This window comes from Pangasianodon hypophthalmus, chromosome 11, assembly GCF_027358585.1.
Source record: "Pangasianodon hypophthalmus isolate fPanHyp1 chromosome 11, fPanHyp1.pri, whole genome shotgun sequence".
NCBI classification, from domain to species: domain Eukaryota; kingdom Metazoa; phylum Chordata; class Actinopteri; order Siluriformes; family Pangasiidae; genus Pangasianodon; species Pangasianodon hypophthalmus.
In genome coordinates this window covers 20,624,507-20,637,852 of record NC_069720.1, presented here as the reverse complement: position 1 = coordinate 20,637,852, position 13,346 = coordinate 20,624,507, and the positions used below count along the sequence as shown (strand labels likewise).

The window sequence follows — 13,346 nt, the reverse complement described above, 5'->3', positions numbered from 1 at the left end:
TGAATTGACAATAATGAATCGACTTTAAAAAGGATGATAATGAATTAATAGTGTCCTCAATAATAGTGGCCTCAAATGACATTCAGTAGTTTTTGTGTGTATTTGTATGAATTTCAGCATGACATTGTACTCATATCAAACTGTCAGAAAGTGGTGCCTGACTTAATACTGCTCCTCATTTGAGCTGATATCACACAAGAAAAATGCTTTATTCCTACAGTCAAACATGTATAAGTCAGAAGGGTGTGTGTAAATGAGACACACTTCTGCTTTACTCAGACTCCACTCTGCATGTGTAAACATAAATTCACATAAATTCTGAATAGCAGTTAAGTCTGTAGTTACGTCTGAGGTCTGAATACGGATGTGCACAATTTCAGTCTTAAATCCTCATTGTGTTCACTGAACTCTGAGTACGACCCTCTGAATGACTCAGGCACATTAATTTCTAGCCCATTTCTTGCTGGGTGTGGAGTTTGTGGCATTGCTATTCGAAGTGCAGACAGCTTTCACCAGTGATGCACTCCAGTGATGGGAAACAGGGACTGTCGACTGTGCTAATGAGTCCAGCTGCTGCCGGCGGCTTTTAGGATGTCTGTAGGCTCAGAACATCAGATCTCAATTTAACTTTTCTTAACCCAATACACTTGATATGTGTATGATGATAGCTAAGCATGGTTTTTATTATAGAATGTTATAAAAGCATTACACTAAACAATGTTGCTGTTGCCATTTACTCAACTAATTATGCTGTCCAAGGGTTCATTACTGTTTTGAAATGTTTTATTTTTTCTGCCTGTATTTGCCAAAGGGAACTGAGAAAGGCAAATAAGTGAATACTGTAAATAGCTGTCTTACACTAGACAGGTTGTTTAAATTGTTTGCAGGGGCGTGATTCCTTGACTGGAGAATTGCAATAATTGGGTATGTGCAGCTACACAACATCCTGCAATCAGTACAATCAGAAATGTCTACCTGCTGTGTGCAGTTTTTCTTTTTTCTGACATAATCTCCACACTGGTCATTTGGTCATGGTAGTCTCCAGTCCAATCCCAGTAATCTGTTTCCTCTGGTATTTGGTCTTCCGTGCAGAATCCAGGTCAGTTTCAGCATGTTCTCACTCATCTCAACACATAAGGAATGTGTGGTCCTTCTGATACTGCAGTGTCTCAGTAAACTTCAATGCACTGGCAAGACTGATATGACATGTCTTGTATATGGGAAATGATCTGATGCGTGAAAGATGAATTTTAAGGAGGAAACATTTGATGCAGTATGATTTATTCACGTTTCAATGTGGTGCATGATGATTCAGTGTAGTACGATTTTGCTTGAGTTTTTCTAGTGGTTAATGGTTAAAATTAGATCATGTAAATTATCTAGTTAATGATGTAATTAATGTAAAAATATGAAATGGGCTCATGAGAAGCCTATAGTTGTAACTAGGGTTTCGAGATAAAATGCAGATAATTACTGGTTTTAAATAAGAGACAAACACTACACAGAGAGAATGAACAAGATCTAACACTAAGGAGCATTTTCAAATGAAAAGCTAGAATACTAAAATCCAAAAGGAGGGACTGAACTTAAAGAACAGCTAAGAAGGAAGTGAACAAAGAATGAACTAGAAACGTGGAAATACTACAAAGTTTATGATAAATATACACACAGATCTTTACAAAATGGCATTAACGCAGTCTAGGAATAAATATTCAGAAAAGACTCACGAAATCTGGGGCATACTGTCGAAGTGGTGGCGCGAGAGCACATGAATAGTGTAGTGCTGCCCAAAGAGACTGGGAGTGCTTTTTAAACAGTCTTTGAATGGCTGGGAAGTGGAATATAGGTATAAGTAATAAGGCGAAGTGGAGTGTTGTGTGGAGTTACAGAAGTCTCCCTTCTAAGAGCTGTTCCTGAGGCAAGAGGTTGTATGCGGAGTGCATGGTTATAAGGGCAGCATTGATGAAGTGCTTGGACAGTGTATGCTAGGAAACTGTCAGCCATGAGAGCAAGTAGTGGAGCGTCACAGGGGACACAGAGTGACAGAGAATGGATCAGGGAGTTCTGAGCCCAAGAGAGAAACTAACACTAATCACCCTGACGGTCTCCACAATTGAAGTAACACTATCCGAGTTCTTGGTTTGGTCTCTCCCCCTGCCTGTCAGACTCACGGTGATGGCTAGAGGTGAGGCTCAGTTGCTCCATGAACACTTTCCAGACTTCAAGGTGAATTGAGGGTCAGAAATATTTTCAGGAAGATATCCAGAATATCTTCAGGTGATATTAAGAGGTATGCCATTCCAGGAAGTCTGTTCTGCTGCTCCCCGGGCATCACTCTGCACTGAGCAGATCTCTGATTACCTTTCCAGATAATCCTCATGACATTATTGAAATATGTTATCCAGGTGACTCTCACCACCACTGGCTGATATGAGGGGTGAAATAAAATTCAACAACTGGAGAAAATAGTTTTGCTTTGAAGAGAATATTGTTGGAAGCCATGCTCCCTCCACCTTCACATCATGAGCACTTTCAGACAGAGAAAAGCATATATAATTAACTAGAGATAGTTTTTAGATATAAATAATAATTTCAGTAAAAACTGAAATAAGAGTGATGTACTGTTACTTTTATTTTACCATATAAACATCCTTCATTGAATCATCAAATCTTATATTGGCGATGCACTTGCTGTTATTTACAAAGCATCTACTCAGAAAGTGCGGCTTACTATGAAATCAAAGACTGGGTTATGAAGTAATGAATAATTTAGAGTTTTCATATTTTATTACTTATGTTCTTATATCTGGCACTGTAGTGATAACAGCCTTTGTGTTTTACAAACGTAGATGTGACCTAAGCCTGCCCTCTAATTCTACTCCTGTCCTATTTGTCAGCAATTTCAACCACAGGACTTTAAATACACTTAAATACAACATCCTTGGGATTCAGCAAAGCATACCTATGGTCTTACGTCCCATTTTTCCATAGATCTTCTTGTATGCTGGGTTCTCTTTCTCTGTTCTACACGTTACCTGCCACTGTCTCCTATTATTTCAGTGAAGCTCCTCATGTGCTTGAGTCCTCTAGTGACACGTTTTGATTTATTTATTCCTTCCTGTTAATCAGCAGCTGTTAGATCTTCGGTGATATGTGTTCATTTCCGTAGTATTTACCCTCCTCTTGTTTATCTGCTGTATTTTCAAACACATTCAAATCCCAGTGCAGCATTTTTAATCTTCTCAGCATCTTTTGTCTGGCTTTAGAAATATATCACATTTGCATTAAGGGCTCATGAATGCACAGAAATCTTTGCATTTCTTTGTTTCCCTGACAAAGGAGATTTTTTCTTTTAATATTCATGTAATATAGAAGGGGAAATATCCATCACGCCAGTTTACCATATTATAGTTTTTGCCTCCCAGGTTTTAAATTTCCTTCATAGATCTCACTCAATGCATTATTATGCACAGTGTTGTTTGCTGAGAAATCTCTATTCATAAAGTGCATCTGGGCCAGTCATTTGTAAGAAATTTCTAAATAGCCCTTATATTCAGAGTTTCTCTGGTTATTTCTTATATACTCAAATGTGAAGTATTATATTCAGTGCATTAGAGCAAATATCCCTTTTTTTTCCAGGACATCTAGACTGTGTTATTGTTTCTGAGGTTGTAATGAATGGTCTTGTGTTTGGCTGGCATGTTAGTGGTGCCTTCATGAAGCCACTGCTTTCTCTGAATGAGTTTCACTCACAAGGACACAGGTCTATGGCTGTATACACCATAGATGTGAAACCCTAGGGGCCTCATTGACTCCACTCACTTGAATATAATTTTATGTTATTAACCCTTTCTAGCGGTACATTGGTGTTACATTCCGCCGGTGGAATGGAAATTGACTTATCGGACATTTTCAATTTCAAGTATAAACAAATTATTATTTTATCGCTGCAAGTCTGTTATAAGAATAGTCAGAACACTGTTGGGTTTCTGTGTGTAGAGTATCATGACTCTGTGTTTAGCTGCTGGTGAGCAGGGCGATGGGAAATGGGAGGAGTGTGAGCCCCCTGCTCAATGTTGATCTTTAGGTTAGCTCTCACATTTATCTTAGCTAACTTTATGTTATTTAATTTCTGATAAATGTGATTGTAAAGGTATTTGTACTTCATACATGAAACTCTGATTTTATTTAATCCTTTAATTTTGTTATTGTTGATTGCTATTGTAAGAATACTTTTCTTAATGTTTTCTTGATTAATGATTGTTGAGATATTATTATGATTATTTTAATAAATGGTGTAGTAGATTTAAATGTGCCAATAGTAGTAAAAACCTTATCTTGGAAACTTATCTTGGATATGCTAATTCACCACCATTACTCCAATAATTATGCTAATTCAGAATATTGACAGTGGAGGTATATTACACATCACCTGTAATATGCAGGAATTCATAACATCTGTACCAAAGAAATCAGTGAAAATCAGTTGAACATCAGATAAGAAAAGTCAGGGGAGATGTTTTATGGTATGCACACTGTCCTGTAATACAATAAAAGAAAAAGATAGCGTGTAATATTGTAAATCTGTATATATCCTCCATACAGTATATGAATATTTTAAAATATTATATTTAAACAAAATTATTTAATTTCTCTCAGTGACACTGTGGCAAAGTAGCAGTGACAGTGAAAGGTCACGAAAAGAAACTTTTTATTCCATGTGCACTATGTTCTAAATTGTGTGCACGAATTAGTTTAATTAGCTAGACAATAAAACAAATTAGTTAGACACTAAATAGAGGTTATGAAATTGTAATGCGTGTGCAGTTCAATTAGATAGGACAAATTGTCACACAGGTAAGATCATTAGCTTAAATAATCACATTTAATTACATTCAGCACCAAGGTCCCTGGAGGACTAATGGTTAGGTCTTGGCTCTCTCCCTGCTGTGGCCCAGGTTCAGTTCCTGGCCAGGGAACCGCACACGAAACGCCAGGGAAACGCTGCACTCTCAGTGCCAGTCCCAAGCCTGGATAAAATTGGGAAAGGTTGCTTCAGGAAGGGCATCCAGTGTGAAAACTGTGCCAAATCAAATATGCAGATGAATGATCTGCTAAGTGACCCCTAACAGGAGCAGCTGAAAGAAGAACAACGATTGTGCTCAGCGCCAGTTATTAGAACATACTGTTGTCTATATTCACCAAAAGTGGTTAGTAAATATTAGTATGCTCGTTAGTATATTAGCTCATAGTAAATTAGCTCACTTGTATGTCTTTTGGGTTTAAAAAAACAGTACAGATTTTGATAAATTACAGCACAAGGTTGGAAGCATTTCACTCACTTGTGGCATGTATAGAGGAGAGTTAGCACCTATCACTATTTATTTTTGTTTTTAACATTTTTTTATAAACACTACTGTTGAAGCAGTGTTCATTCAGTGCTGATATGTAATTTGATCAAACTTACATTCTTTAGGATTGAATTTTTATGCATATACTTTTTTATACATTTTCTCCATTTTATCAAGAAATTGTATGTAAAAGACAATATAAATGTTAAAGTTATAAATATAAAGTTCAGTTTGGTTTTGCTATTTCTTTCCATATGGAAGAAAATAATACCAAAAAGAATGGTTAATAAATATGGTCCTTATGAAACTGAAAGGATGTCATATTATGGCGTGATATTTGTGAGATTTACTTTTTTTTTCAGAAATTTTTGCCACCCACTATCACATCACACTCAAACAGTTTGGGGTGAAGTGTGTTTCTAAGGGCAGAGCAGGTTTGATCTAGGGCCATTCTGTCATAGGAACTTTCTGCATTCACCATGTTACTGATCACACACTACTGAGCCACTCCACTTGTCATTGGATTGACTGGTTGATTTTCATAGTATAGGATTAATGGTAATAACCTGGTGTTGTCTAAACTGGCCATGTTCTCCATTACGCAAAGCACTGTCATGGAGTCCCACACAAGAATGTCTAACTGTTTACTGCCTTGAGAATTGACAAGCTGAAAGAGACCATTGTGATTTTTTCACCCACTAGGCATTTTTGGATATTTTTCATCTATAACTTTCATTCCTGCACTATACTTAAAATATTTATTTCTTAAAATGACTTCCATGATAACCTTTTAGCATTTAAAGAAGCAGCATCCATATAATTGAACACACTGGTTCGTAGGTCACACTTTGTCCTAGGAACCAGTGTGTTCAGTTATATGGATGTTGATTTTTTGAGTAGTTTTGAGTTTTAATGATATCTATAAATGTATGCAAGATCTGCACTTGTCATACATGTAAATAATTTTTTTTTGAATTCCATAAATAGCAATGTTTTGATCAGTGGGTATGTTATCACACACACAAAAAAATTATTATAGTTATTATTAGAGTTATTATTTTTTTGGAAAATGGATTTTTGTACTATGCAAATAGGGTCTTAAGGGCTTAAGTGGGATCTTTTGATCTATTGCCTTATTTGCATATTTTAATACATTTCGGAAAGAAATTTTTAATACAAAATTGATTAATGTCAGCAGGTTAAATTTCATTCTAATATGAATAAAGAAAAATAACAAACCTATTTGAGTGATGTACCTTGCCATAAAGACACGTTAATATCTGCTCGACGAATATAACATGCTGCTTTGAATCGTTTCACATATTGATTCTCTTGTCACATGAATGGGTTAAAAATCCTTGCTGTGAGCTCTGTGCTGAAACTGTTCAGCTCACCCTCTTCTGCTCTTTTGACCTCTCTGACAAAAAGAGAAAAAGCACCACAGAGGCACTACATTCAGTCTCTGACAATTAAGTGTCTTGTGGTCTTTTGTCAAATGCACTCAACATAAAACCTTAGATGCCAGCCTTAGATGTATGCTTTAGTCTAGCATTCACTGTATGGAGAAGTTAACAAGGATGGTCCATATTGTGTATTAAGATAACAAGTGCATAAGGAGCCTTTATCATATTTTTCCTTTTTGTAGTTTGCATTTATATCTCTAGTTTTGTAGTTTGTATTTATATCTCTATTTCATCTTCACCTGTGAAAATGAAATAATACAGCTTTATCTAAGATAATGGAAGAGCCATTTTCTTAGATAAAGCTGTATTATTTCATTGTCACAGTTGAATGCTAGGTTGAAATCTTGTGTAGTAAATGGATACATTGTGTAATCTTGATGAGTTCTTGTTCTTTTCCGGAAGCCTTTCAATCTTTTATTTGGCCCTGTTTCTTTAAGCGCAGGCTCACGGGACACATGAAGGATGGAACCTAATGTTACACCCTCAGAACTTGGAGTACCATGGATGGAGTTCAGCCATGCAGGATAAAGAATGCAATTAGTTTCCTTTCTGAAAAACTCAGATTAGCTGAGGTCCGTTCGCCATTTTATTGTGTCTATCCAAAGAGAAGCACACTGCGTGAAATAAAAAAAAGGATTTAAAGTGTCACTAATTGTGATAACTGGCCAAAACGTTTGTGTCTTTAGCAGCTCCAGGCTGTCAGTCATGCCTATGTGGTAAGCATGTGTGTTTCTCAGAATGATAAAAATGAGTCAAACAAATGTTCACACGTATCCAGGAGTAGAGGACAAAGGGCAAATATGGTTTCTGATCAATAGTTCACCCCCCCGGGTCAGTGTTTCACAAGCTTGAAACCATGGCCATAGAGAAAGGAGGCGATGTCCAGTCAGCAGTGCCAAAGCACAGGCAGAACTAAAGCAATCAGCTGAGAGCTCTGGGTGTTAAAATGGTCTTAATGATTTCCATCACTGAAATTAAATATGGCGAGTTCACAGAACATTACTGTTTACTTCCTGCTTTACTTCAAATTCTGCTGCAGCTCCTCCTTGGTCACTCCCACTGATCATTATTGGCATTTGTATGTAGGTCGTTCTGAGCTGTAATCTCATCATTTAGCTGTTTGTTTGTTTTTTGGAAAGCCCTCCTTGTTGATAAGCTGTGTTTTCTGTTTCCTCCTAGGTATCTCAAGCTGTGTTTCTCTGTAATTTAATGATTCTGTCCCGCTAATGTTAAAAAATGCATACAAAGTAAAGGTTAAGATGTCTTATTCACGTCTCCTCTACAACAAACCACAAATAAGTAGCATTGCTTAGAAACATATTAATATCCATCCTTCATGTGAGCAACATTGGTCATGCCCATTCCCCAACACAAACACAAACGTTAAATAAAAATTTTAGCTTTAGCGACCATTTTAATTTTATTATGTGGATTCATTTGACATTTAATATTTTGACATTTAAAGCATTTTCTAAATAAAAAAATGTTTAAAATGATGAAAATTGATCATTTTAGGAATGTTTTATTAATCCTGTAACCTGAACATAATCACAAATATTATTGTCATTTGAAGAGTTAAAGAGTTATGCTTTTGTCCATATTTTACAACGCTGATGTTGTAGTATTGACTGAAAAGTTCATGAACAAAGTTTAACACTGTAACCAAAAGCATGGTTTTAAAGTAAACTTTTACTGTTTTCAGTTTCTGATGAATGTCCTCATTGTCCACATGGTAAATGGTCATATGCTGAAAATCCATTAAATCCATTAAATGGTCATTTCCATTCTGAAAACCCATTCAATAGTGACAGGATTGAAAGGTCTGGTATTTGGCAACTCCAACTTTAAAGTCATTATTGTTAATATTGTAGAAAGACTTCATCACAGAGGCACAGCATGTAGCATTGCTGCCTCATGGCTCCTGGTTCAGTTGTGAGCTTGAGTTGGGTTTGAGTCTTCTCCTTATGTTCCCATAGGCCTCCTCTGGGTTTCCAGTTTCCTTCCACTGTCCAAAAACATGGATGTACGCTATGCTGAATTGTTCCTAGGTGTGAATGTGCGATTTGCATGCTGCAATGGACTGGTGTTCTAATCAGGGGGAATTCTCCTTCCTGTGACCCTGAACAACATAAAGCAGTTACTAAAGATGAATGAATGAATCATTTTGTTCTAGCTGAATTAGTTCTTCTTCTTCTTTATATATTTTCTAATTCCAATTCTGTGTATCAGAAATGAAATGAACTGAAAGGAATGAATATATATATATATATATATATATATATATATATATATATATATATATATGTATATGTATATATAGATATAGATATAGATATATAGATGCTAATAAAGAGCTATGGGTGAGTGATTAGTAAGTCTGAAAACTTGAACAAGGGTGACTGACAGAGTTTAGGGAAGTGGGCATGGCTGGAAGTTGGGGATTCTGGGAATTGGAGTTTAAGGGGGAAGGGGTGATTGTGACAACTACGCACTATACATGCAGCAGCACTGCACGTTCACCGATCATTTTTACACTGTCTGGGAAGTGTCTTAAGCACTTAAGCACTCAGCCATGAAAAATGAAGAAGGGGAAAAATTAAATTGGCAGAGCTCTAACACATCGATTTGCTACTGACATGTACGGAAAAAAAAAGAAGGAAGTCAAATTGTGCCCTCTGCCATACTCAGTGACTATGATTTAACCGAAATGGTGTTCCATCCATGATGCATGTTTATACAGTCCATTTACATTCACTGGAGAGCATCAGCATGCAAACTGCTGGGTGATAGAATTACAATATGCACTAGGAGGACTAATGTATAGTATTGAATACCTCCTGAAATGCCTTGGCATTTTTATGCAGAGAGCCTAATCTTTTGCCTCTGATAAGATGAGAGTAAACATATTTTGGAAACACTTTGGCAACATTTATTTCACAGTGGCTGAATAACACTGATCCCCAGGCCACACTGGAATAATGTACTGCCTTTATAATAAAAATACATAAATGGTTCTCCGTAAGCTGCGGCCCCTCTAGCTGTTTTTGACCATCTTGCAGAAGTGGAATGGTATTTGTATGTTGAAAGGTATACTGTTTAATTTAAAGGGCTTCAAAAGGGCTTTTATGTACTATAATGATTCAAAAATTTTCTAAAGGCTTTAATGTATTTTAATGCATCATGAATCTTGAATCAGCTTATTAGATTCCTGAAGCTATTAGGATGAGGAGAAATGGCGTTATTTATCTTCAGATGGTAGAGGTCTCGTCTCAAATGCAACAACTGTTTCTGATGTGATTGCTGGGGAGATCTTCATTCATAGATTCTCTATACAGCAGTGAAAGACCACTGGATTGGTGTCATGAATCGATCTTCGAAACTAAATGAAATATGTTTTAAAAAAAAATCTTTTAATCATTTATACAATTACTTTATAATGTATGTTCATTACTCACTTTCTCTATTTCAGTGAGCCTCAAATGAACTGTATCATTTGGAGTCCCAATATGTTTCACATACTCGGCAATTAATGCAGCTGATTCTATAAAGTGGTATTCCTATAAAGGAGGAATGAATGGCGACACATTGTATATGATGAACTCTGTACGACATACAGCTCATGATGATAATTCCAAATTCCACTCCTGGGCATAATTTGATGTGATATTGTTGGTAACTGTAAGCACTCTCTGTGTAGGACTGTGAAGGACTAAGCATGCAATAAGATGATCCACTATGCCAGTGTTGCTGAAACACTTCTTCTTTAATTGATATGCCATCAATTTTTTATTTCCTCTCTCCCCAAGAAGCTTAAAACAGACATGAATTAGCGAAGAGTATGTGCTTAACATCAATAGCAGGCTGGAATATTAAACACAAACCTTTTTAATCAGGCAAGCATCAGTCTAAAGCTTGGGGTTCTTAACACCAGTCCTTGGGGCTGCCTTCCCTGCCCAGTTTAAAGTTTAAGCTAAACTTCAACTTCCCTCAACATAATAGGCCAACTCATTAAGGACATAATGATAAGGAAAACTGTGCAGGGTAGTTTTTCAATATGTGTTTTGTTTTTAATGCCCAACAGTAATAAAAATTGGTGTGTATCCAGCCTTTTCCTTTACCAGCATTAAAATCTCCTCCAGCCAACCCTAATAACTAGTTACTTGCTAATAAACCAGCTCACGTGTTGCAGGTACAAGTACACAAGTTTGATTTCAGTGTCTGAGTCTCAAGTTGCATATTGATATTCACAGTGTATCATTTAAAAATGCAAAACATCAAAATATTTGATAGGTATAAGGTGGTGAGAATCACCTGAATAACATGCCTCAATGCTGTAGGACAGTGATAACCTTGTAGGACCTACATTCTTGCATGGTGCATCAGCCATTTTTTTTTTTACTGTCTACAACACCAGAGGCATATATTCTAAGTTGTAAATGCAGAACCATTTTATTTTGGTCCATGAACAGGTATACATGCTCAGCTTAGGGTAGGAAAATAATCTCCATAATGAGAATTGAGAACAGTAGGCACACAATTAACACAACTAATAAACTAGTGAGAATGGAAAAATATCCCTAAAGTAAATTAAAAGGAAGTGTTTTTTGGCTTGTTTATTGAGTCCTCTTAGCATTAAGGAAGGGTTAGTTTGCCGAAATGACACATTTAAGTCCTGACTTCTCTGAAAGAGAATGTCTGTATGCAGCATGGATTCTTGTTCTTTCTGCTATTGCACAGTGGATATTCCTTGTATACAGCATCTGCCCTCTGTGGCCAACTGAAAAAAATATTTAAGCTACTTTTACAGATATTGGCCAAGCCTTGAAGTCAGCAATCTGGACATGAATGTAAACTCTGGATATATGTGACTTGAATATTTTCCACCATCTATTGCATTTGGACGGATATCAAAGACTTTGAGCCTTGCCTTTATTGAAATGTTCACATCACAGTAGCACTGATTGATCACCTAAAGTCAGTTGGGAGTTTCACATAGCTGGGAAAATCCACTGAGAAAAACCATGAATAGCAATCCCCTCTACAATCAGTGCAGCCTGGCCTGCTCTGACCCACCAAATGAACTTGTCACACATGTTATTGAATGAACACACCATTTTGAATCAAACTGCTAGTGGTAAGAGTACACATACTGCTGAAACATGGTTTGCAGATGTATAACTACAATATGTGTGATACTGGCTCAAAAAGAATATACAGGCATGTAAAAAAACATAAAACAAGTATAAGTGAAATCGGTAAGCCAAGTAAGTATGTATATATATGGGCAGTGGTGGCTGAACGGTTAAGGCTCTGTGTCACTGATCGGAAGGTTCAAGCCCCAGCACTGTCAAGCTGCTGCTGTTGGGCGCTTGAGCAAGGCCCTTAACCACATCTGCTCCAGGGGTGCCATATCATGGCTGACCCTGCGCTCTGACCTCAGCTTCCCAGCAAGCTGGGATATGCGAAAAACTGCATTTGATTGGCTCTGTACTCGTATTCTGCGCAATGACAATAAAGTTGAATCTAATCTAATCTAATCTAAATAGGAGTAAGAAAGTAAGGAGAAATCTAAATCCAAGTCATGACTTCAGACTTTAAGACAAATTGAAGTTATGTGTTACATAGGATCAGAACAAACATTAATGATTATCGGGATGAACTCAAAGCCATTCATGGTGATTAAAAAAAAAATCATGCCTTCTAATATTACATCACAGAGAAGTTACACTATGAAAGTTCGGCTATGAAAACCGTATATCTCTGCCACCAACACAGCAAAATATTGGCAGTAGCATTATGGTATGTGCTCATAGTCATATATAAATCATGGTAAGTAAGAATTTTTTCACATCCCAAGAAAAAATCATGGAGGGAATATCATTATTTCATCTGAAACTTTGTTGTTTTAGGTCCATTTTTACTTACAGTATTTAAGCACAGTTAAGCACAGAGTTTAAGCTCCTGTCAAAACCTCTTCTTCCTAGAATTCAATGCCATCACTGACTGCTTCTTCAACAAACTTAATTTCTTAGAATCTGCATGTTTATTCGATTGGTTCTCTGATGTCGGTTTGTTTAATTACTTCTCATTTAATTAATTCTTGCTTTGCCTATCTCAGTTTGCTTGCCGATCGCCTGACCTTTTTGCATCCTTGAATACATATTTTTGGATTTGCCCTGTTGGTTTGGCTGCTGACCATGCTTTAATAAAACCCTGTGCATCCAAAGCTGCGTGAGATTCATGACATAAGGGTTCTTTGGATAGATTTATAACGCGGTTGTACATTGGACCCTCTCTGATAGGAAAACATTTTGTTGTGGGGTTCATGGAGTATACAGGACCTTTAAGGTGGACAAAACAGAACTTTTTGCAGTTGTAGTAAAATTAAAAAGAAAAATTCTAAGGGCAAAATGAAATGTAATGGCATTTATGAAATGTATTTAAATCTATGCATCTGGGATTCAGACAGAAAAATATAGAAGAAGAAAAGTAATAAAGCAAAGCTATATTTTATTTAAAAATATATTCGAAA

General features: G+C 36.5%; 1 protein-coding gene across 1 annotated transcript in view; it reads left to right on the top strand.

The window, feature by feature from the left end:
- grin3bb (glutamate receptor, ionotropic, N-methyl-D-aspartate 3Bb) overlaps nucleotides 1–13,346 on the top strand; it is a 50,460-nt gene that overhangs the window by 15,392 nt on the left and 21,722 nt on the right. The window lies entirely within an intron of this gene.